We start from the raw sequence: 23468 nt of genomic DNA on the forward strand, positions 1-23468 counted from the left end.
GGGCGGGGATGACTCACCTCTTCCGTGTTCCATCGTGCGTTCCACTGTTGTCACTTCCTGCAATGTCGCACACTGTAATGGTGTAATTTGCCTTTTTAAAACAGAAGGAAATCTGCAATAATTCAGCTATAAGTGAACATTTGTGGTTACCCACAATGCACTGCTACTAAATATGAAAATTACCCTTTCCCCCCTTGGTAAGCCAAGCAAGCATCCAGAGCCGCTGGTGTATAGCAAGCATATAGCTTTAAATTTTACACAGTCATATCAAACCCACATGTGACAGCCTATTTGAGACCTTTGGTTCTCATCACTACATAGGCCATTCATAAAGCATTTCCGCATGCGGAAATGCTTAAAACAGCTGACTTTCCCGCACACGTAGCAAAATCTGCATTCATAAAGGCTCCTTCCGCATCAAAAGCTGACATTACCGAGCAGAGCGATAAATCACCGCCTTGTGCGGTGATTGTTGTAAAAAATGTAGCAAAATGTTAATTCAGAAAGATTACCGCAAGCGGTGTGAGGTCGGGAAGTACCGCTCCCTCTGATGTGGCGATAACAACCTTAAGTGAATGGAGACACAGAGACCTCCCAGGCAGCTGCAGTAGAGCGGAACACGGAGAAATGTATCAACTCGGCAGCTTCCGTGTCTCCGCAAGCCTAGTTCGGGGAATCTCCGTACTGCTACCGCAACCTGGATACTTTTTTATGAATCAGCAGCCAGAAGTCAAAAACACCATCAGTGGTGTTTTTCCGCACTGATTCTCCATACCAACAGCACTTTCATGAATGATAGCCATAGCAGAGATTGATATGGCTATATGAGATAGTAGTGATGGGTCGTTCGCGAACGAGCCAGCTCTAAGAGCCGGCTCTTTGCTGCGAACGACAAGAGCCGGTACTCAGTTTTAAAAGAGCCGATGCCTCAGCTGCCCCACACAGCTCTGATTTGCTGTGTAATAAAGGGCGCTGAGGCATGCTGGGAGATGTAGTCCTCCTCTCGCAGCTTGTAGGAGTGTATGGGGCGGAGCAGAGCAGTAGCAGGAGGGATTGCCGGAGCCAGAGAAGCAGTCATGGAGACGGGGGCAGGGCTTTTACTCAGATTCGGAGTGGTGTCTAGTGATATTTAATGAAGATCCGATTGAGAGCCGTAAGAGCCGGCTCTTTAATGGGAGCTGATTCAGAAGAGCCGATTCTCTGAGAAGAGCCGGAATTCCCATCACTATGAGATAGGGCTTGGACCAGTACAACAGAGTGAACAAGCAGCTCAGGGTGACCCAAACTACTAAGAATGTATAGGGGGATAAAAGAGACCAAAAATCCCTCCTACTAAAAAAAGCAAAGCTTGGTGTAATTTTCCTTTTTAAAACAGAAGCAAATCTGCAATAATTCCGCTATAAGTGAACATTTGTGGTTACCCACAATGCACTACTACTGAATATGCAAATTATCCCTCTTTGCCCTTGGTTTGATATGACACTATTTCTTCTTCTTGCTTGGACCAGCCCCTTCTTCTTGCTTGGACCGGCCCTGGGGGCAGGGCGCTACTTCTTCTTCTTGTTTGAAGGTTGAGGCACTTACTCTATTATATATATAGACTAGCCAACCCGCGTCGTAGCATACGCTGCATCTATCTATCTAATAGAGTCGTGCCTCAACCTTGAAGCAAGAAGAAGAAGTAGGCTTTCCATGAGAAAATGTATGCGTGCTCAAACACCAAGTTTAACCCTAGCAAGTCTGGCTTTGCAAATCCGGCCTAATTGGCTATTCATGAGGCAATGCTCACGCAAATATGCATTTGCTTTCGCATGCCAAACTATGCAGGGTCCAAAAATCAATACCGCAAAGCGATCGCCCTTCGGGAATCAGTTCATGCTACATTAGCACTATCCAGGAGCGCCACGGGGAGGATTCCGAATGCCCCCATACAACCGGTGGGGCCGCGGGGTCCCAGGCTCTCTCACTGCCTGGGAACCACAGCGGCACCCCGGAGGGGGAGGCTAGGTGGCGCAGCTGCACCCCCCCCCCCCCCAAGTGTGGTCAGCGCCAGGGAGAGCCATCCGCACCCACCTCCCAATATTAAAAACAGGCACTTACCTTAACGTCCATTGCGTTCTTCAACATGCACATTAACTTGGGGGCACCACATGAGAAAGGAGTGAAGCATGGGTCACCCCGAGCTTTAGAGCTCAGGGCTGGCTCACATACAGCACTCCAGAGGGGGGGGGGGGGAGGACAGGCGCACTCACTCCAGGGTTCACACCACCGGAGCAAGCCATCCACCACCTGCCTCCAAAGGATACAACTGCAAAAAATGCTTTCCATGAGAAAAATTTTGCGTGCTCAAACACCAAGTTTAACCCTAGCAAGTCTGGCTTTCCAAATCTGGCCTCAATGGCTATTCATGAGGCAATGCTCATGCAAATATGCATTTGCTTTCGCATGCCAAACTATGCAGGGTCAAAAAACCAATACTGCAAAGTGCTCTCTCGCTGCCTGGGAACCACAGCGGCACCCCGGAGTGGGAGGCTGGGTGGCGCAGCCGCCCCCCCCCCCAAGCGTGGCCAGCGCTGGGGAGAGCCGTCCGCACCCACCTCCTAATATTAAAAACAGCCACTTACCTTAACGTCCATTGGGTTCTGCTACATGCACATTAATTTTCTCATGGAAAGCATTTTGTGCAGTTTGTATCCTTTGGAGGCAGGTGGTGGATGGCTTGCTCCGGTGGTGTGAACCCTGGAGTGAGTGCGCCTGTCCTCCCCCCCACCTCTGGAGTGCTGTATGTGAGCCAGCCCTGAGCTCTAAAGCTCGGGGTGACCCATGCTTCTCTCCTTTCTCATGTGGTGCCCCCAAATTAATGCGCATGTAGCAGAACGCAATGGACGTTAAGGTAAGTGCCTGTTTTTAATATTGGGAGGTGGGTGCAGACGGCTCTCCCCGGCGCTGGCCACACTTGGGGGGGGTCGTCCACGCCACCCAGCCTCCCCCTCCGGGGTGCCGCTGTGGTTTCCAGGCAGTGAGAGAGCCTGGGATCCTGCGGTCCCCCCAGTTGTATAAAAAGGGGGCATTGCGAATCCTCCCCATGGCGCTCCTGGAGGCCTGGAGCACACCAAAAACTGCTAGCAGATCCGCAAAATTCTAGCAGATTTTAAAACGCTTTTTCTTATTTTTCTGTAGCATTTCACCTAGCATTTTGCGGTTTTGTAAAGCGTTTTTGGTGTGGTAGATTTCATATATTGTTACAGTAAAGCTGTTACTGAACAGCTTCTGTAACAAAAACGCCTGCAAAACCGATCTGAACTGCCGTTTTTCAGAGCGGTTTGCGTTTTTCCTATACTTTACATTTGAGGCAGAAACACCTCCGCAATCCAAAAAATGCCTCACCCCAGGAGTATGCGTTTCAGCAAAACGCCTCCCGCTCTGGTGTGCACCAGCCCATTGAAATACATTACCCAAGCGTATCCGCAGCCGCAAGTGGATCGCAAAACGCTGCCGAACCGCTCTGGTGTGCACTAAGCCGGATAGTGCTAATGTAGCATGTAGCAGGGTGACTGCTTTGTGGTATTGGTTTGTGCATGCATTTGCATGAGCATTGCCTCATGAATAGCCAATTAGGCCAGATTTGCAATGTCAGACTTGCTAGGGTAAGGCCTCTTTTCCATGGACTGTGAATAGGCAGTGAAATGGCTCTCAAACTCTCACAAATGCTCACTGCTGCCTGGTAACTGCTCACTGCTGCCTGGTAACTGCTTGCTGCTGCCTGGTAACTGCTTGCTGCTGCCTGGTAACTGCTCACTGCTGCCTGGTAACTGCTCACTGCTGCCTGGTAACTGCTCACTGCTGCCTGGTAACTGCTTGTTGCTGCCTGGTAACTGCTTGTTGCTGCCTGGTATCTGCTCACTGCTGCCTGGTAACTGCTTGCTGCTGCCTGGTAACTGCTTGTTGCTGCCTGGTATCTGCTCACTGCTGCCTGGTAACTGCTTGCTGCTGCCTGGTAACTGCTTGCTGCTGCCTGGTAACTGCTTGTTGCTGCCTGGTATCTGCTCACTGCTGCCTGGTAACTGCTCACTGCTGCCTGGTAACTGCTCACTGCTGCCTGGTAACTGCTTGCTGCTGCCTGGTAACTGCTTGCTGCTGCCTGGTTACTGCTCACTGCTGCCTGGTAACTGCTCACTGCTGCCTGGTAACTGCTCACTGCTGCCTGGTAACTGCTTGCTGCTGCCTGGTAACTGCTTGTTGCTGCCTGGTATCTGCTTACTGCTGCCTGGTAACTGCTCACTGCTGCCTGGTAACTGCTCACTGCTGCCTGGTAACTGCTTGTTGCTGCCTGGTAACTGCTTGTTGCTGCCTGGTATCTGCTCACTGCTGCCTGGTAACTGCTTGCTGCTGCCTGGTAACTGCTTGTTGCTGCCTGCTATCTGCTCACTGCTGCCTGGTAACTGCTTGCTGAGCACACAGCTCAACAGTCTGTGGAAAAGAGGCCTTAAACTTGGTGTTTGAGCACGCATACATTTTCTCATGCAAAGTACTTCTTCTTCTTGTTTGAAGGTTGAGGCACTTACTCTATTATATATATAGATATAGACTAGCCGACCCGCGGCGTAGCATACGCCGCATAAGAAGGTAGAGGGCAGGAAGGAGGTATTAGGCACAGCGGCAGGGAGGGAGGGAGGGAGGGGGGGGGGGGGGGGGTTGGGGGGTTGACAACACTCCCCCCCTCACCTGGGTCCCCCATGTGCACTCCCCCTCCAGCTTAAGCTCAGCAGGACCCCTCCCCCCCCCCCTGCTTAAGCACAGTAGCAGCCAGCCACCACTATTAGTAAGAGGCAGTGGGCGGGGATGACTCACCTCTTCCGTGTTCCATCGTGCGTTCCACTGTCGTCACTTCCAGCAATGCCGCACACTGTATTGGTGTAATTTGCCTTTTTAAAACAGAAGGAAATCTGCAATAATTCAGCTATAAGTGAACATTTGTGGTTACCCACAATGCACTGCTACTAAATATGAAAATTACCCCTTTTCCCCCTTGGTAAGCCAAGCAAGCATCCAGAGCTGCTGCTGTATAGCAAGCCTATAGCTTTAAGTTTTGCACAGTCATATCAAACCCACATGTAGACAGCCTGTTTCAGACTTTTGGTCCTCATCAGTACATGGCAAGGATTGATACGGCTGTATGAGATAGGGCTTGGACCATTACAACAGAGTAACCAAGCAGCTCAGGGTGAGCCAAACCACTCGGAATGTATAGGGGGATAAATGGGACCAAAAAGACTTCCTACTAAAAAAAGCAAAGCTTGGTGTAATTTGCCTTCCTAAAACAGAAGGAAATATGCAATATTTCAGCTATAAGTAAACATTTGTGGTTACCCACAATGCACTGCTGCTAAACATGCAAATAATTCCTTTTTACTCTTAGTAAGCTAAGCAAGCATCCAGAACCACTGGTGTATAGCAAGCTTTACATTTCACACAGTCATATCAAACCCACATGTAGACAGCCTGTTTCAGACTTTTGGTCCACATCAGTACACAGCAAGGGAGTGATATGGCTGTATGAGATAGGGCTTGGACCAGTACAACAGAGTAACCAAGCAGCTCAGGGTGACCCAAACCACTCTGAATGTATAGGTGGATAAAAGGGACCAAAAATCCCTCCTACTAAAAAAAAGCAAAGCTTGGTATAATTTGCCTTCTTAAACAGAAGAAAATCTGCAATAATTCAGCTATAAGGGCCCTTTTCGACTAGCAATCGCAATCACAAATCACAAACGCCAGTGATTGCGATTGCGATTTTTCATTAATTCTGTTATGCGATTGCGATTTGCGATTTTCATTTGCATTGCATTATGATTGTAAAAATCGCTCCAGCAAGCGATTGCGATTTGCGATTAGCGATTTCTAAATCGAATCACTGTAGTGGAAAATACTTCTCATGCTTTCTATGATAAAGTAACAACCCTAGCGATTTAAAAATCACTAGCGATTTGCGATTTTGCGATTCAGCAATCACAATCGCTCTAGTGGAAAAGGGCCCTTAGTGAACATTTGTGATTACCCACAATGCACCGCTACTAAATATGCAAATTATTCCTTTTCACCCTTGGTAAGTCAAGCAAGCCTATAGCTTAAAGTGAATGTTTACCGTTTAAAAAAAAAAAAGGCAGATACTCACCTAAGGAGAGGGAAGGCTCGGTCCTAATGAGCCTTCCCTCTCCTCTCCTGATGCCCGGTCCCGCGCAGGATCCCCCGTGGCAGTATTCGACCAGTTCAGTCAAATACTGCCACTTCCGCCCCCGAAGGGAGGTTTCGGAAGCCTTCGGGAGCACTCGGGCTCCCGAAGACGGGCCACTCCATACTACGCATGCGCGAGCGCCCTCTATGACGCACTCGCGCGTGCGTAGTATGGAGCGGCCTGTCTTCGGAAGCCCGAGTGCTCCCGAAGTCCATGCGGCGGTGGACGCGAACGGGGGAGCCAGCACAGCACCGAGGGCACCGGGAGAGGAGAGGAAAGGCTCATTAGGACCGAGCCTTCCCTCTCCTTAGGTGAGTATCTGACTTTTTTATTTTTATAACGGTACCTATTGGCTTTAAAGAGTAACTGTCAGGCTGCAAAAGCTAATTTAAACCTCTATTCTCCTGTGTTAAACAGTTTAGAAGGAAGCCAAAAAGGCAATACTGAAGTTAAAAATCTCTCTTACTTTTGATGTGTGCGACATGACGACACAATTGGCTTCATAGGAGACTGACAAACATGGAACCTGCCATGAGCTGTCAGAAGCATCATTCTCTGCATATACTATATAAAAATTATGTGAAATCCAAACGTGGACAGTGAAATGCACATGTAATGTAAGTACAGCCAATATTTAGCTACTGATATATGTGTTTTTTTTCTCTGAGACCTTATACCTAACAGCTCCTCTTTAAAGGAATACTTGACTTGGGGCTCCCCTCAGCCCCCTGCAGCTGAACGGTACCCTCGCTGTGTCTCTCCGATGCAGCTGGACTCGCCATCACCGGCCAACAGGCTGGGAACGCGGCTGAGTAGCGCGTTCCCGGCCGCAATAGCGCCTTCTTTAATGCTATTGCGGCCGGGAACGCAGCTAATCAGCCACGTTCCCAGCCTGTCGGCCGGTGACGGCCAAACCGGAAGTGGCTGCCGGCGAGTCCAGCTGTAGTGTTGTCCGGATCATGAACGATTCGGATCTTTGATCCGAATCTATTTTATGAGTCGATCATCCGAATCATCAAAATGAGTGATTCGGATCGCAAAAGGGGCGGGGCCAGGAGCGACACGCCCCCTCTCAGCGGGCAGCGGGGTCCTGGAAGCAGAGCAGGGATGGATCGCTCTGTTGGAAGGGAGGCAGCCTTGCAGCCACAGGTAGATGAGAGAGGTAGAGGGGACATGGGTGCCACTGCCAGATATGGGTAGAGCACACATACTGGCTATAACGTGCTGCCCATTATAGGCTGTCTGTTCCGTAGTGCTGCACAGTGAACACATTGGAAGCTTTTGGCTCAGCACAGCTCAGTAACTTTGCAGACAGTGTGATTGAAAGGCAATATGATCCTCCTGCACTCGGCACTAAACAGCTGCAGTTCACTTCTGGGAATGCTTTCTTTCACTGTGCGACCTTTTCTTTCAAAGTGTACAGATGAACATATAGGTGAAATACATGTAAAGCATATGATTGCAGCATGTGGGTATTGTGTGCAAACATTTCTGCTCTCTGCTCGTCCCTCCTCCCATCTCTGTCCACTCCCTGCCCTCTGTCCATCTTCTCCCCTTCTCTGTGTGTCCACCCCCTCCCCTTCTCCTGTCCACAGACCTGTCCTGCTGTTCATTTCACCCCCGAATGCTTCCGGTAGTAAAATGATCCGAGATTCGGATCAAAGATCCGGATCTCTTCAATGATCCGATTCGAATCATCCGGATCATTGAAAAGATCCGAACTTCCCATCTCTATCCAGCTGCATCGGAGAGACGCGGCGAGGGCACCATTCAGCTGCAGGGGGCTGAGGGGAGCCCCAGATGAGTACAAGTCATTTTTTTTGGGACACTTAAGTTTTCCTTTAAGTTTTACACAATCATATCAAACCCACATGTGATAGTCTATTTCAGACAATTGGTCCTCATCAGTACATGGCAAGGATTGATATGGCTGTATGAGATAGGGCTTGGACCAGTACAACAGAGTAACCAAGCAGCTCAGGGTGACCCAAACCACTCGGAATGTATAGGGGGATAAAAGAGACCAAAAAGACTAATAAAAGCAAAGCTTAGTGTAATTTTCCTTCTTAAAACAGAAGCAAATCTGCAATAATTCCGCTATAAGTGAACATTTGTGGTAACCCACAATGCACTGCTACTGAATATGCAAATTATCCCTCTTTGCCCTTGGTTTAATATGGCACTACTACTTCTTCTTGCTTGGACCAGCCCCTTCTTCTTGCTTGGACTGGCCCTGGGGGCAGGGCGCTACTTCTTCTTCTTGCTTGAAGGTTGAGGCATTTAGCCTATTATATTATACTAGCCGACCCGCGGCGTAGCATACGCCGCATAAGGGGGTAGAGGGCAGGAAGGGGGTATTGGGCACAGCGGCGGGGAGGGGGGTCGGACTCCCTCTCAACTGGGTCCCCCATGTGTGCTCCCTCTCCAGCTTAAGCTCAGCAGGAACCCCCCCCTCACCTGGGTCCCCCATGTGCACTCCCCCTCCAGCTTAAGCTCAGCAGGAACCCCCTCCCTCACCTGGGTCCCCCATGTGCGCTCTCCCTCCTGCTTAAGCTCAGCAGGAACCCCCCCTCCCTCACCTGGGTCCCCCATGTGCGCTCCTTCTCCTGCTTAAGCACAGTAGCAGCCGCCAGTATTAGTAAGAGGCAGCGGGCGGGGATGCCTCACCTCTTCCGTGTTCCAGTGTGTGTTCCACTGTTGTCACTTCCTGCAATGCCCCCCACTGTATTGGTGTAATTTGCCTTTTCAAAACAAAAGGAAATCTGCAATAATTCAGCTATAAGTGAACATTTGTGGTTACCCATAATGCACTGCTACTAAATATGCCAATTAACTCTCTTTGCCCTTGGTAAGCCAAGCAAGCATCCAGAACCACTGGTGTATAGCAAGCCTATAGCTTTAAATTTTACACAGCCATATCAAATCCAGAGGTGACAGCCTGTTTCAGACTTTTGGTCCTCATCTGTACATGGCAAGGATTGATATGGCTGTATGAGATAGGGCTTGGACCAGTACAACAGAGTAACCAAGCAGCTCAGGGTGACCCAAACCACTCAGAATGTATAGGGGGATAGAAGGGACCAAAAATACCTTCTACTGAAAAAAATCAAAGCTTGGTGTAATTTGGCTTCTTAAAACAGAAGAAAATCTGCAATAATTCAGCTGTAAGTGAACATTTGTGGTTACCCACAATGCACCGCTACTAAATATGCAAATTATTCCTTTTCACCCTTGGTAAGTCAAGCAAGCCTTGATTCACAAAGCCTGATTCACATTGGGTATCATTCATAAACAGGCTGTCGGTAGTGCGGGAAAACACCGTTCTTCTCCGCAACCGGTAATTAAGACTTCTGGGTGGCCATTCATAAAGAAGTCTGCCTGTTGCGGAAGAAGTGCGGAGGTTTTCTGGAGGAAGCTGGCGGCAGCGTGGCGGAAGACATGCGGAAACTTAAAAGCTGCCCGATTCCCTCCCTGCGCTGCTCTGTCTGATGCTGCTTGGGAGGTCCCTCCCATTCATTTATATGTATTCCGCCCGCCTATCGCTACTGTCGAGCAAGCGGTATTTTCCTTCCGGATACCGCTTGCTCTAATCTTTATGAATGGATGTGTTTGTTACTTTTTCTAGATTAATCTAGAAAAACTCTGCACAAGGCGGAAATGTATCGCTCTGTCACCTTTTCATGCGGAAAGAGCCTTTATGAATGGGGCTTATGCTGAGTGGTCGGGAAAGTCACCGGTGTTAAGCATTTCCGCATGCGCAAATGCTTTATGAATGATACCCAATGCAGTGCAAACTGTTTAGAACGGTGGTGCTAAACAGTTAGCACGTGAAGTGCCGTTCGCGGACTTTTGCGCGCGCAAAGTGCCGCTATTTGCCGCGTATTGCAGCACTTTGCGCACACAAAAATCTGCGATCGCGCGGATGACGGTAAATTGCGCGCGCAAAAGACCGGGATTGCGCGAATCACAGCACTTTGCGCGCGCAAAAGTCCGCAAATGGCACTTCACATGCTAAACAGGTTGCACTGCATTGTGAATCATGGCCTTATAGCTTTCAATTTTACACAGTCTTATCAAACCCACATGTAGACAGCCTATTTCAGACTTTAGATCCTCATCAGTACATAGCAAGGATTGATAAGGCTGTATGAGATAGGGCTTGGACCAGTACAACAGAGTAACCAAGCAGCTCAGGGTGACCCAAACCACTCGGAATGTATAGGGGGATAAAAGGGACCATAAAGCCCTCCTACTAAAAAAAGCAAAGCTTGGTGTAATTTTCCTTCTTAAAACAGAAGCAAATCTGCAATAATTCAGCTATAAGTGAACATTTGTGGTTACCCACAATGCACTGCTACTGAATATGCAAATTATTCCTCTTTGCCCTTGGTTTGATATGACACTACTTCTTCTTCTTGCTTGGACCAGCCCCTTCTTCTTGCTTGGACCGGCCCTGGGGGCAGGGCACTACTTCTTCTTCATGCTTGAAGGTTGAGGCACTTACTCTATTATATATATAGATATAATATATATAGATGTGGGGGCAGTCACCAGAAAATAATCGTTATGTGGGGGGCAGTCACCAGAAAATAATCGTTATGTGGGGACAGTCACCAGAAAATAATCGTTATGTGGGGACAGTCACCAGAAAATAATCGTTATGTGGGGAGCAGTCACCAGAAAATAATTGCTGTGTGGGGGCAGTCACCAGAAAATAATCGCTATGTGGGGGGCAGTCTCCAGAAAATAATCGCTATGTGGGGGGCAGTCTCCAGAAAATAATCGCTATGTGGGGGGCAGTCTCCAGAAAATAATCGCTATGTGGGGGGCAGTCTCCAGAAAATAATCGCTATGTGGGGACAGTCACCAGAAAATAATCGTTATGTGGGGACAGTCACCAGAAAATAATCGTTATGTGGGGAGCAGTCACCAGAAAATAATCGCTATGTGGGGGGGCAGTCACCAGAAAATAATCGCTATGTGGGGGGCAGTCTCCAGAAAATAATCGCTATGTGGGGGGCAGTCTCCAGAAAATAATCGCTATGTGGGGGCAGTCACCAGAAAATAATCGTTATGTGGGGACAGTCACCAGAAAATAATCGTTATGTGGGGACAGTCACCAGAAAATAATCGTTATGTGGGGGCAGTCACCAGAAAATAATTGCTGTGTGGGGGCAGTCACCAGAAAATAATCGCTATGTGGGGGGCAGTCTCCAGAAAATAATCGCTATGTGGGGGGCAGTCTCCAGAAAATAATCGCTATGTGGGGGGCAGTCTCCAGAAAATAATCGCTATGTGGGGGGCAGTCTCCAGAACATAATCGCTATGTGGGGACAGTCACCAGAAAATAATCGTTATGTGGGGACAGTCACCAGAAAATAATCGTTATGTGGGGAGCAGTCACCAGAAAATAATCGCTATGTGGGGGGCAGTCTCCAGAAAATAATCGCTATGTGGGGGGCAGTCTCCAGAAAATAATCGCTATGTGGGGGCAGTCACCAGAAAATAATCGTTATGTGGGGGCAGTCACCAGAAAATAATCGCTATGTGGGGGGCAGTCTCCAGAAAATAATCGCTATGTAGGGGCAGTCACCAGAAAATAATTGTTATGTGGGGGCAGTCACCAGAAAATAATTGTTATGTAGGGGCAGTCACCAGAAAATAATCGTTATGTGGGGGCAGTCACCAGAAAATAATCGTTATGTGGGGACAGTCACCAGAAAATAATCGCTATGTAGGGGCAGTCACCAGAAAATAATTGTTATGTGGGGGCAGTCACCAGAAAATAATTGTTATGTGGGGGCAGTCACCAGAAAAGAATCGTTATGTGGGGGCAGTCACCAGAAAAGAATCGTTATGTGGGGGCAGTCACCAGAAAAGAATCATTATGTGGGGGCAGTCACCAGAAAAGAATTGTTATGTGGGGGCAGTCACCAGAAAATAATTGTTATGTTGGGGCAGTCACCAGAAAATAAATCTGTACAAATAAAAAAAAATCACTCACCTGGCCAGCCTCTGACGTGAGCTCCCCGACGTGCAACCAGCCTCCCTCATGCAGCTCCTCCAGCGACGATCCTGCAGCGGAGCAGCCAGTTTCTTCCTCGCTGACAGGGAGTGTAGGGCTACAGGAAGATGGCGCCCGAAGCCCTGTACTGGAGACACAAATAGTCTCTAGTGCAGTGCTTCGGCAGCCATCTTGCCGTAGCCCTGCTCTGCCTCCGGGAGAAACTGGCTGCTCCGCTGCAGAATCCTGCTCTGCCTCCGGGAGCCAGTTTCAACACCTGGGGGGTCCAGACCCCCCGGGCCCCTCCCCCGCCTCTTTAGGAGGCGAGCCCGGTTGCCACGGCGACCCCTGCGACCGCGGGCCCTACGCCCATGCTGCCAGCACGGACGCAGTGACTGCCCGCAGCCCAGCCTGCGCCTCCTAGTGCCGCCCGCCACCGTCCGTGGTCACAGTCAGCTGCAGCCGCAGAGCCACTGCCTGTCTGCCTGCCTATATGCTTCTCCCTCCTCCACCCAGACCCAGCCGGAGGTGAGTGGTTTGCTGTGCTGCCAATAAGATTGCATTTGTGGTGGGGGAAATCTGTTGCCATTAAGATTGCATTTGTGTGGGTAAATCTGGCTGCCATTAAGATTGCATCTGTGGGGAAATCTAGTGCCATTAAGATTGCATTTGTGGGGAAATCTAGTGCCGTTAAGATTGCATTTGTGGGGAAATCTGGCTGCCGTTAAGATTGCATTTGCGGGGAAATCTGGCTGCCGTTAAGATTGCATCTGTGGGGAAATCTGGCTGCCATTAAGTCTTAATGGCAGCAGATATCCCTACAAATGCAATCTTAATGGCAGCAGATTTACCCACAAATGCAATCTTATTGGCAGCAGTCGATTTCCCCACAAATGCAATCTTATTGGCAGCAGTCGATTTCCCCACAAATGCAATCTTATTGGCAGCAGATGATAAGGAAGTTCACACCCTTACACATAAGGGTGTGACTTATTCCTGTGGCCGGCATTTTGTTTGTGAATGAGGAGACAGTGGCAGCAGCATATTGGACCTGTGTTGCACCAGCATACTGTCCCTCCTAGCTCATTGTGCCAGCAGCAGCAGTGTACATTGTAGCAGCAGCAGCAGCACAGCATATTAGTGCAAGGCCTTCCTTCACACATTGCAGCAGCATACTAGTGCTGCCCTTCACACATTGCAGCAGCATATTAGTGCAAGGCCTTCCTTCACACATTGCAGCAGCATATTAGTGCAAGGCCTTCCTTCACACATTGCAGCAGCATATTAGTGCAAGGCCTTCCTTCACACATTGCAGCAGCATATTAGTGCAAGGCCTTCCTTCACACATTGCAGCAGCATATTAGTGCAAGGCCTTCCTTCACACATTGCAGCAGCATATTAGTGCTGCCCTTCACACATTGCAGCAGCATATTAGTGCAAGGCCTTCCTTCACACATTGCAGCAGCATATTAGTGCAAGGCCTTCCTTCACACATTGCAGCAGCATATTAGTGCAAGGCCTTCCTTCACACATTGCAGCAGCATATTAGTGCAAGGCCTTCCTTCACACATTGCAGCAGCATATTAGTGCTGCCCTTCACACATTGCAGCAGCATATTAGTGCAAGGCCTTCCTTCACACATTGCAGCAGCATATTAGTGCTGCCCTTCACACATTGCAGCAGCATATTAGTGCAAGGCCTTCCTTCACACATTGCAGCAGCATATTAGTGCAAGGCCTTCCTTCACACATTGCAGCAGCATATTAGTGCAAGGCCTTCCTTCACACATTGCAGCAGCATATTAGTGCAAGGCCTTCCTTCACACATTGCAGCAGCATATTAGTGCTGCCCTTCACACATTGCAGCAGCATATTAGTGCAAGGCCTTCCTTCACACATTGCAGCAGCATATTAGTGCAAGGCCTTCCTTCACACATTGCAGCAGCATATTAGTGCAAGGCCTTCCTTCACACATTGCAGCAGCATATTAGTGCAAGGCCTTCCTTCACACATTGCAGCAGCATATTAGTGCAAGGCCTTCCTTCACACATTGCAGCAGCATATTAGTGCTGCCCTTCACACATTGCAGCAGCATATTAGTGCAAGGCCTTCCTTCACACATTGCAGCAGCATATTAGTGCAAGGCCTTCCTTCACACATTGCAGCAGCATATTAGTGCAAGGCCTTCCTTCACACATTGCAGCAGCATATTAGTGCAAGGCCTTCCTTCACACATTGCAGCAGCATATTAGTGCTGCCCTTCACACATTGCAGCAGCATATTAGTGCAAGGCCTTCCTTCACACATTGCAGCAGCATATTAGTGCTGCCCTTCACACATTGCAGCAGCATATTAGTGCAAGGCCTTCCTTCACACATTGCAGCAGCATATTAGTGCAAGGCCTTCCTTCACACATTGCAGCAGCATATTAGTGCAAGGCCTTCCTTCACACATTGCAGCAGCATATTAGTGCAAGGCCTTCCTTCACACATTGCAGCAGCATATTAGTGCTGCCCTTCACACATTGCAGCAGCATATTAGTGCAAGGCCTTCCTTCACACATTGCAGCAGCATATTAGTGCTGCCCTTCACACATTGCAGCAGCATATTAGTGCAAGGGCTTCCTTCACACATTGCAGCAGCATATTAGTGCAAGGCCTTCCTTCACACATTGCAGCAGCATATTAGTGCAAGGCCTTCCTTCACACATTGCAGCAGCATATTAGTGCAAGGCCTTCCTTCACACATTGCAGCAGCATATTAGTGCAAGGCCTTCCTTCACACATTGCAGCAGCATATTAGTGCAAGGCCTTCCTTCACACATTGCAGCAGCATATTAGTGCAAGGCCTTCCTTCACACATTGCAGCAGCATATTAGTGCTGCCCTTCACACATTGCAGCAGCATATTAGTGCAAGGCCTTCCTTCACACATTGCAGCAGCATATTAGTGCTGCCCTTCACACATTGCAGCAGCATATTAGTGCAAGGCCTTCCTTCACACATTGCAGCAGCATATTAGTGCAAGGCCTTCCTTCACACATTGCAGCAGCATATTAGTGCAAGGCCTTCCTTCACACATTGCAGCAGCATATTAGTGCTGCCCTTCACACATTGCAGCAGCATATTAGTGCAAGGCCTTCCTTCACACATTGCAGCAGCATATTAGTGCTGCCCTTCACACATTGCAGCAGCATATTAGTGCAAGGCCTTCCTTCACACATTGCAGCAGCATATTAGTGCAAGGCCTTCCTTCACACATTGCAGCAGCATATTAGTGCAAGGCCTTCCTTCACACATTGCAGCAGCATATTAGTGCTGCCCTTCACACATTGCAGCAGCATATTAGTGCAAGGCCTTCCTTCACACATTGCAGCAGCATATTAGTGCAAGGCCTTCCTTCACACATTGCAGCAGCATATTAGTGCTGCCCTTCACACATTGCAGCAGCATATTAGTGCTGCCCTTCACACATTGCAGCAGCATATTAGTGCAAGGCCTTCCTTCACACATTGCAGCAGCATATTAGTGCTGCCCTTCACACATTGCAGCAGCATATTAGTGCAAGGCCTTCCTTCACACATTGCAGCAGCATATTAGTGCAAGGCCTTCCTTCACACATTGCAGCAGCATATTAGTGCAAGGCCTTCCTTCACACATTGCAGCAGCATATTAGTGCAAGGCCTTCCTTCACACATTGCAGCAGCATATTAGTGCTGCCCTTCACACATTGCAGCAGCATATTAGTGCAAGGCCTTCCTTCACACATTGCAGCAGCATATTAGTGCAAGGCCTTCACACATCGCAACTTCAGGATTTTGTACCTCTAACACCCTCTCCCTTCATTGTGTTAGCTACAGAAGTATATCGTTTCTGAGGCTCTCCATTGTTTATTCATTGTGCGTTCAGCATTATATTGCTTCTGAGCCCCGCCCTCTATTGTTCTATTGTTGCCGTGATGTGACGTGTCACGGAAAGTGAATGTTTGCCAAGATGTGTCACGACCTGGAAAAGGTTGGGAACCACTGATATAGGGAATCGTGAGTTATTAGCAATTAAGCTTGCTTTCGAAGAATGGCGTCACTGGCTTAAGGGAGCTGAGCACACAATAACAGTATACACTGATCATAAAAACTTAGAGTACATTGAAGGTGCCAAACGTCTTACCCCTAGACAGGCTCGGTGGTCGCTATTTTTCACGAGATTCAGATTTATTATCACTTATAGACCAGGTAGTAAAAACGTGAAGGCGGACGCATTATCGAGATGTTTTGAACCTGAATCGGTGCAGCCGGTCGCCCCGGTGGGCATTCTCCCGGTGAGGATAGTTTTTGCAGCTATGGGAATCAGGCCAGGGGCGTAGCAATAGGGGTTGCAGAGGTAGCGACCGCATCGGGGCCCTTGGGCCAGAGGGGCCCCGAAGGGCCCTTCCTCAACTACAGTATTAGCTCTCTATTGGTCCTGTGCTCATAATAATCACTTCTATATATACATTGAATAGTGGTAATCATTAACAAGCTGTTCCCCATCCCCTTCTTGTACCTCTGACACTGTAGTTGCCATTGGCAGGGATTGCTATGTATAGAGTGCTTGGAGGTAATCAGTAACAAGCTGTTCCCCATCCCCTTCTTGCACCTCTGACACTGTAGTTGCCATTGGCAGGGATTGCTATGTATAGAGTGCTTGGGGGTAATCAGTAACAAGCTGCTCCCCATCCCCTTCTTGCACCTCTGACACTGTAGTTGCCATTGGCAGGGATTGCTATGTATAGAGTGCTTGGGGGTAATCATTAACAAGCTGCTCGCCATCCCCTTCTTGCACCTCTGACACTGTAGTTGCCATTGGCAGGGATTGCTATGTATAGAGTGCTTGGGGGTAATCAGTAACAAGCTGCTCCCCATCCCCTTCTTGCTCCTCTGACACTGTAGTTGCCATTGGCAGGGATTGCTATGTATAGAGTGCTTGGGGGTAATCAGTAACAAGCTGCTCCCCATCCCCTTCTTGCACCTCTGACACTGTAGTTGCCATTGGCAGGGATTGCTATGTATAGAGTGCTTGGGGGTAATCAGTAACAAGCTGCTTCCCATCCCCTTCTTGCACCTCTGACACTGTAGTTGCCATTGGCAGGGATTGCTATGTATAGAGTGCTTGGGGGTAATCAGTAACAAGCTGCTCCCCATCCCCTTCTTGCTCCTCTGACATGGTAGTTGCCATTGGCAGGGATTGCTATGTATAGAGTGCTTGGGGGTAATCAGTAACAAGCTGCTCCCCATCCCCTTCTTGCACCTCTGACACTGTAGTTGCCATTGGCAGGGATTGCTATGTATAGAGTGCTTGGGGGTAATCAGTAACAAGCTGCTTCCCATCCCCTTCTTGCACCTCTGACACTGTAGTTGCCATTGGCAGGGATTGCTATGTATAGAGTGCTTGGGGGTAATCAGTAACAAGCTGTTCCCCATCCCCTTCTTGCACCTCTGACACTGTAGTTGCCATTGGCAGGGATTGCTATGTATAGAGTGCTTGGAGGTAATCAGTAACAAGCTGCTCCCCATCCCCTTCTTGTACCTCTGACACTGTAGTTGCCATTGGCAGGGATTGCTATGTATAGAGTGCTTGGGGGTAATCATTAACAAGCTGTTCCCCATCCCCTTCTTGCACCTCTGACACTGTAGTTGCCATTGGCAGGGATTGCTATGTATAGAGTGCTTGGGGGTAATCAGTAACAAGCTGCTCCCCATCCCCTTCTTGCACCTCTGACACTGTAGTTGCCATTGGCAGGGATTGCTATGTATAAAGTGCTTGGGGGTAATCAGTAACAAGCTGTTCCCCATCCCCTTCTTGCACCTCTGACACTGTAGTTGCCATTGGCAGGGATTGCTATGTATATAGAGTGCTTGGGGGTAAGCAGTAACAAGCTGTTCCCCATCCCCTTCTTGCACCTCTGACACTGTAGTTGCCATTGGCAGGGATTGCTATGTATAGAGTGCTTGGGGGTAATCAGTAACACGCTGCTCCCCATCCCCTTCTTGCTCCTCTGACACTGTAGTTGCCATTGGCAGGGATTGCTATGTATAGAGTGCTTGGAGGTAATCAGTAACAAGCTGCTCCCCATCCCCTTCTTGCACCTCTGACACTGTAGTTGCCATTGGCAGGGATTGCTATGTATAGAGTGCTTGGAGGTAATCAGTAACAAGCTGCTCCCTATCCCCTTCTTGCACCTCTGACACTGTAGATGGCATTGGCAGGGATTGCTATGTATAGAGTGCTTGGGGGTAATCAGTAACAAGCTGCTCCCCATCCCCTTCTTGCACCTCTGACACTGTAGTTGCCATTGGCAGGGATTGCTATGTATAGAGTGCTTGGGGGTAATCAGTAACAAGCTGCTCCTCATCCCCTTCTTGCACCTCTGACACTGTAGTTGCCATTGGCAGGGATTGCTATGTATAGAGTGCTTGGGGGTAATCAGTAACAAGCTGTTCCCCTCCCCTTCTTGCACCTCTGACACTGTAGTTGCCATTGGCAGGGATTGCTATGTATAGAGTGCTTGGGGGTAATCAGTAACAAGCTGCTCCCCATCCCCTTCTTGCTCCTCTGACACTGTAGTTGCCATTGGCAGGGATTGCTATGTATAGAGTGCTTGGGGGTAATCAGTAACAAGCTGTTCCCCATCCCCTTCTTGCACCTCTGACACTGTAGTTGCCATTGGCAGGGATTGCTATGTATAGAGTGCTTGGGGGTAATCAGTAACAAGCTGTTCCCCATCCCCTTCTTGCACCTCAGACACTGTAGTTGCCATTGGCAGGGATTGCTATGTATAGAGTGCTTGGGGGTAATCAGTAACAAGCTGCTCCCCGCCCCCTTCTTGTACCTCTGACACTGTAGTTGCCATTGGCAGGGATTGCTATGTATAGAGTGCTTGGGGGTAATCAGTAACAAGCTGCTCCCCATCCCCTTCTTGCTCCTCTGACACTGTAGTTGCCATTGGCAGGGATTGCTATGTATAGAGTGCTTGGGGGTAATCAGTAACAAGCTGCTCCCCATCCCCTTCTTGCACCTCTGACACTGTAGTTGCCATTGGCAGGGATTGCTATGTATAGAGTGCTTGGGGGTAATCAGTAACAAGCTGCTCCCCACCCCCTTCTTGCACCTCTGACACTGTAGTTGCCATTGGCAGGGATTGCTATGTATAGAGTGCTTGGGGGGTAATCAGTAACAAGCTGCTCCCCATCCCCTTCTTGCTCCTCTGACACTGTAGTTGCCATTGGCAGGGATTGCTATGTATAGAGTGCTTGGGGGTAATCAGTAACAAGCTGCTCCCCATCCCCTTCTTGCACCTCTGACACTGTAGCTGCCATTGGCAGGGATTGCTATGTATAGAGTGCTTGGGGGTAATCAGTAACAAGCTGTTCCCCATCCCCTTCTTGCACCTCTGACACTGTAGTTGCCATTGGCAGGGATTGCTATGTATAGAGTGCTTGGGGTTAATCAGTAACAAGCTGTTCCCCATCCCCTTCTTGCACCTCTGACACTGTAGTTGCCATTGGCAGGGATTGCTATGTATAGAGTGCTTGGGGGTAATCAGTAACAAGCTGTTCCCCATCCCCCTCTTGCACCTCTGACACTGTAGTTGCCATTGGCAGGGATTGCTATGTATAGAGTGCTTGGGGGTAATCAGTAACAAGCTGCTCCCCATCCCCTCCTTGCACCTCTGACACTGTAGTTGCCATTGGCAGGGATTGCTATGTATAGAGTGCTTGGGGGTAATCAGTAACAAGCTGCTCCCCATCCCCTTCTTGCACCTCTGACACTGTAGTTGCCATTGGCAGGGATTGCTATGTATAGAGTGCTTGGGGGTAATCAGTAACAAGCTGTTCCCCATCCCCTTCTTGCACCTCTGACACTGTAGTTGCCATTGGCAGGGATTGCTATGTATAGAGTGCTTGGGGGTAATCAGTAACAAGCTGCTCCCTATCCCCTTCTTGCACCTCTGACACTGGAGTTGCCATTGGCAGGGATTGCTATGTATAGAGTGCTTGGGGGTAATCAGTAACAAGCTGCTCCCTGCCCCCTTCTTGCACCTCTGACACTGTAGTTGCCATTGGCAGGGATTGCTATGTATAGAGTGCTTGGGGGTAATCAGTAACAAGCTGCTCCCCATCCCCTTCTTGCACCTCTGACACTGTAGTTGCCATTGGCAGGGATTGCTATGTATAGAGTGCTTGGGGGTAATCAGTAACAAGCTGCTCCCTGCCCCCTTCTTGCACCTCTGACACTGTAGTTGCCATTGGCAGGGATTGCTATGTATAGAGTGCTTGGGGGTAATCAGTAACAAGCTTCTCCCCATCCCCTTCTTGTACCTCTGACACTGTAGTTGCCATTGGCAGGGATTGCTATGTATAGAGTGCTTGGGGGTAATCAGTAACAAGCTGTTCCCCATCCCCTTCTTGCACCTCTGACACTGTAGTTGCCATTGGCAGGGATTGCTATGTATAGAGTGCTTGGGGGTAATCATTAACAAGCTGCTCGCCATCCCCTTCTTGCACCTCTGACACTGTAGTTGCCATTGGCAGGGATTGCTATGTATAGAGTGCTTGGGGGTAATCAGTAACAAGCTGTTCCCCATCCCCTTCTTGCACCTCTGACACTGTAGTTGCCATTGGCAGGGATTGCTATGTATAGAGTGCTTGGGGGTAATCAGTAACAAGCTGCTCCCCATCCCCTTCTTGCACCTCTGACACTGTAGTTGCCATTGGCAGGGATTGCTATGTATAGAGTGCTTGGGGGTAATCAGTAACAAGCTGCTCCCCCATCCCCTTCTTGTACCTCTGACACTGTAGTTGCCATTGGCAGGGATTGCTATGTATAGAGTGCTTGGGGGTAATCAGTAACAAGCTGTTCCCCACCCCCTTCTTGCACCTCTGACACTGTAGTTGCCATTGGCAGGGATTGCTAGGTATAGAGTGCTTGGGGGTAATCAGTAACAAGCTGCTCCCCATCCCCTTCTTGCACCTCTGACACTGTAGTTGCCATTGGCAGGGATTGCTATGTATAGAGTGCTTGGGGGTAATCAGTAACAAGCTGCTCCCCATCCCCTTCTTGCACCTCTGACACTGTAGCTGCCATTGGCAGGGATTGCTATGTATAGAGTGCTTGGGGGTAATCAGTAACAAGCTGCTCCCCATCCCCTTCTTGCTCCTCTGACACTGTAGTTGCCATTGGCAGGGATTGCTATGTATAGAGTGCTGGGGGTAATCAGTAACAAGCTGTTCCCCATCCCCTTCTTGCTCCTCTGACACTGTAGTTGCCATTGTCAGGTTTTGGTGCGCCGTATCAATTGTTATGTATAGAGTGCCTGGGGGGCCCCATTGTAAAACTTGCATCGGGGCCCACAGCTCCTTAGCTACGCCACTGAATCAGGCTCAAACAGACTCTTGTAGAGTATAAGAGAGAATCTGAAGAGTGGAAATTGATTCCAGGGGACACACTTAGAGATGAGCGTAATGACCTAATTACGATTTCGCGAAATTTCGCGTAATTAGTGTAATTACGATTATGGCCGTAAGTACATAATCGTAATGAAGAAGGATTTCGCGAAATTTTCGCGTAATTTTCGCATTACAATGGTTATTTGTTCATGCCGTAATTTCGCATTAAATGCTACCGTAATTTCGCGGTAAACCGTAACGCTCCGTATAATATAAAAAAGCCGCCGACTTTAAGGGTTAATAGCAAAGCCCCCTTAAATGCTAAGATCCTCAAATTTGGAGAATATATTAAGGAGATCAGGAGGAATAAGAGGAAAACATTTTTTTTTCAAAAAGACCTTATAGTTTTTGAGAAAATCAATGTTAAAGTTTCAAAGTAAAAATGTATATATTTAAAAACCCGCCGACTTTAACGGTTAATAGCAAAGCCTGCTTAAAGTTTAGGAACACCAAATTCCTAGGGTATATTAAGGGGATCAGTGGGAATAAGAGGAAAAAAATTTTTTCAAAAAGACCTTATAGTTTTTGAGAAAATCGATTTTTAAGTTTCAAGGGCAAAAATTTCTTTTAAATGCGGAAAATGTCAGTTTTTTTTGCACAGGTAACAATAGTGTATTATTTTCATAGATTCCCCCAAGTGGGAAGAGTTTTACTTACTTCGTTCTGAGTGTGGGAAATATAAAAAAAAACGACGTGGGGTCCCCCCTCCCAGACCTCTTTAACCCCTTGTCCCCCATGCAGGCTGGGATAGCCAGAATGCGGAGCACCGGCCGCGTGGGGCTCCGCACCCTGACTATACCAGCCCGCATGGTCCATGGATTGGGGGGTCTCGGAAGGGGAGGGGCAGCCAAGCTTTCCCCTCCCCCTCCGAGCCCTTGTCCAATCCAAGGACAAGGGGCTCTTCTCCACCTCCGATGGGCGGTGGAGGTGGAGGCCGCGATTTCCTGGGTGGGGGGTTCATGGTGGAATCTGGGAGTCCCCTTTAAAAAGGGGTCCCCCAGATGCCCACCCCCCTCCCAGGAGAAATGAGTATAGAGGTACTTGTACCCCTTACCCATTTCCTTTAAGAGTTAAAAGTAAATAAACACACAAACACATAGAAAAAGTATTTTAATTGAACAAAAAACATAACCATGAAAAAAGTCCTTTAATATTTTTAATTAACCATTAATACTTACCTGTCCCTTTAAATAAATGATCCCACGCAATATCCTCGGAAATGTTCTATCAGTTACAATGTAACAAAGTTATTACAATGTAACAACTTTGTTACATTGTAACTACGCCGCACCCGACGTCACTCGCCGCTCACCCGCCGCATACACTTACGCGTCCTTGCAGGACGCTAAGTCCCCGCCGGCTCCCGCTGTCCACCCCGCCCACATCTGTCACCCACATGTCACCCACATGTGGGTGACATGTGGGTGACATGTGGGAGAGGCGGGGAGGGCAGCGGAGCCGGCGGGGACTTAGCGTCCTGCACGGACCCGACAGAGCTCTGAGCTATATAGCTCAGAGCTCTGAGAAGCATCTTTGTATTTGGGCTCCAAGGAGCCCCATTGGTCCTTAGCAGACCAATGGGGTTCCTTCAAATCAGAAGGAACCCCATTGGTCTGCTAAGGACCAATGGGGCTCCTTGGAGCCCAAATACAAAGATGCTTAGAGAGCTCTGAGCTATAGCTCAGAGCTCTGTCGGGTCCTGCAGCACAGACGCGGCGGCGGCGGCGGCGGTGAGTGACGTCGGGTG

This window comes from Hyperolius riggenbachi, chromosome 2 (genome assembly GCF_040937935.1).
Source record: "Hyperolius riggenbachi isolate aHypRig1 chromosome 2, aHypRig1.pri, whole genome shotgun sequence".
Classification (NCBI taxonomy): domain Eukaryota; kingdom Metazoa; phylum Chordata; class Amphibia; order Anura; family Hyperoliidae; genus Hyperolius; species Hyperolius riggenbachi.